Raw genomic sequence first — 2291 nt, forward strand, 5'->3', positions numbered from 1 at the left:
GCCATGTCAGCAAAAAGGTTGGGGAAAATTTGCAGAGGCTGTGACGCACAGTGGAAAGCTAACCTTAAACCCGAGAGATAATTAGCAGGTCACCACCCCTCGTGTGATGAACATTTAAACAACCTTCAGCTACGATTTTTCTACGTATTACATCGAATATATCCTGCTCGTCCCACGGTCCATGCTACTTCCTGTACAATTTTAACTCTCCGATGGTATTCTTTCACCTACCGCCCCCCCACACCCATGAACATAACAATATGTTAATGATGATGTCATCGGTGCCTCCCTTAGGACGTCATAATTCGACAAGTACAAAACTTCATCAGATGAAGATGAAATTTTTTGAGCGTCATCTGGGGATAAATTGGTGTAAAAAAAAAAAAAAAGATAAAAAGATGACGTCATAGGTCATGTGGTTCGGCCGCCATATTTGTTTGAACCCATTAACCTTAAAAACCACTAAAAACATGTCCTGGCAAGGGTCTGCAATCTCTGATTACTCTTTCTTGTTTCTATTTCATTTCAGAAGCAATGTTGTGAAGCTCTGTTTGTGCCTTTGTTTTCAGGTCGGGATGTGGAAGGTTATCTCCCACATTGGAGAAGGAGGTTATTCATTCGTTTACAAAGCAAAGAATGTCAACTCTGCAGAAGAGGTACAAGCTTGTGATATACTTCCTGTGTCTTCATTTCACTTTCTGGGAGATGGAACAGCTCACGGGAGAGCGAGATAGAACACAGAACTGAACATGGTGGAAAATACAGATAGCAAGCAGTGCAGAGGGAAACAACGGAGAGACACATGGAAGAAGGATGAGAGCAAAGGGATCGGGAAATTCTCCTGCATCTGAATTTATCTTCTCTATTTCTGATGAGATGAACGATGCTTTTTCTTTTGACATGCAGGGCCCACATCACGTGTGGAAGATTACATCATAGATGTGATTGCAATGAACAAATAATGTGTAATCTGTGACAGATGATGGTTGTGTGTCAGAAATCTCACCAAAAATAATGGGGGAAACCCCTTGATGCAAAATTGAGGGGGCTTTTTCATTCCTACCATTGATTTTTATTTTATTTTTTTCCCGAATTTACAGTTTTATGCCCATCACTGCCCCCACCCCCTTCTACTCCCTTATCCTTTGTACCTCAATGTTTGTCCTCCTTCCAATTCTTAACACTCGAATATATTCACTTGTGGTGTGTTGATGTAATCGTTTACCTATTCCCCTTTTTATCGTCCGTCTGTGTGAAGTTGTTTCTTTCTATAATTCATCTCTGACGTTGGCTTCAGTACAAACAGATATAATAATTGTACATCACGACACACCAATATCATATATTTTACTCATTTTCCCACAATGTATCAGATGTTATAATATGATATATTGTCGCCTCTTTCAGGTTGCTTTGAAGTTGGCAAAATCTTTGCGAGATGGAGAAATGGTAAGTTTGTGTTGATATTGGGATCGTGGTATTTTTAACTGTTGAACTAACAACACAGTTTAACTTACCTCTGAACTGTCCTGGTAGAATCTTTGTCTGTGATACATCTTTGTCTCTTGGCTCCTGAGGCCATGCGTCTCTGTGTGAGAGTTACAATCTTGTGGTTATTGTGATGGGGTGACTTAACCTGAATCCAGCTGATTGAAGGAATTTGTATAATTTTCCCTTTCTCTTTTTTCCTTCTTTGTTTTTTTTTTTTGCAGATGTTGCATGAAGCTTCGATAATGAAGTCACTAAATCACCCAAACATTAGTAAGTATGGATTTCACTCAAACTTATTGAAGTTGATTGCAATAGAATATATTAACATAATAATAATATGAATGATTAGAATGAAATGCACCTCTTAATATCAATTTCATTGAATTCAAGAGGGAATTTGATCATGTTCATAGAGCAAGCCTGTGGAAAATTCTGAGATCTTCTGGAATTCCACAGAAGATGATCACTCTCATAAGCAAATTCTATAACAGCTTTGAATGCAGTGTCATCCTGAACACCTCCTTATCACAGTGGTTCCCGGTAGAGTCTGGGGTTTGCCATGGTTGAATTATATCACCTATCCACTTTCTGATTACTATCGACTGGATCATAAGGAACACCACATCAGCTAGACCTAGAGGCATCCAGTGGACCCTTTCCACCCAACTTGTACATCTGGAGTTTGCTGACGATTTAGCTGTTTTGTCATCAAGGTACACACATTTGCATGGACAAACTGACAGGCTAGCTATCCAGAAGAAAGACAGATCTTAATATCAATACCACCAAGACCAAGGTGA

General features: G+C 39.3%; 1 long non-coding RNA gene across 1 annotated transcript; it reads left to right on the forward strand.

The window, feature by feature from the left end:
- The first annotated feature begins 596 nt into the window (after positions 1–596).
- On the forward strand, positions 597–1748 carry LOC144889216 (uncharacterized). The gene is made up of 3 exons (XR_013621652.1): positions 597–656; positions 1408–1449; positions 1713–1748. It is a non-coding gene; the product is annotated as an uncharacterized LOC144889216 (long non-coding RNA).
- Positions 1749–2291: the final 543 nt, after the last annotated feature.

This window comes from Myxine glutinosa, unplaced genomic scaffold, assembly GCF_964187855.1.
Source record: "Myxine glutinosa unplaced genomic scaffold, kmMyxGlut1.1 SCAFFOLD_1763, whole genome shotgun sequence".
NCBI lineage: Eukaryota > Metazoa > Chordata > Myxini > Myxiniformes > Myxinidae > Myxine > Myxine glutinosa.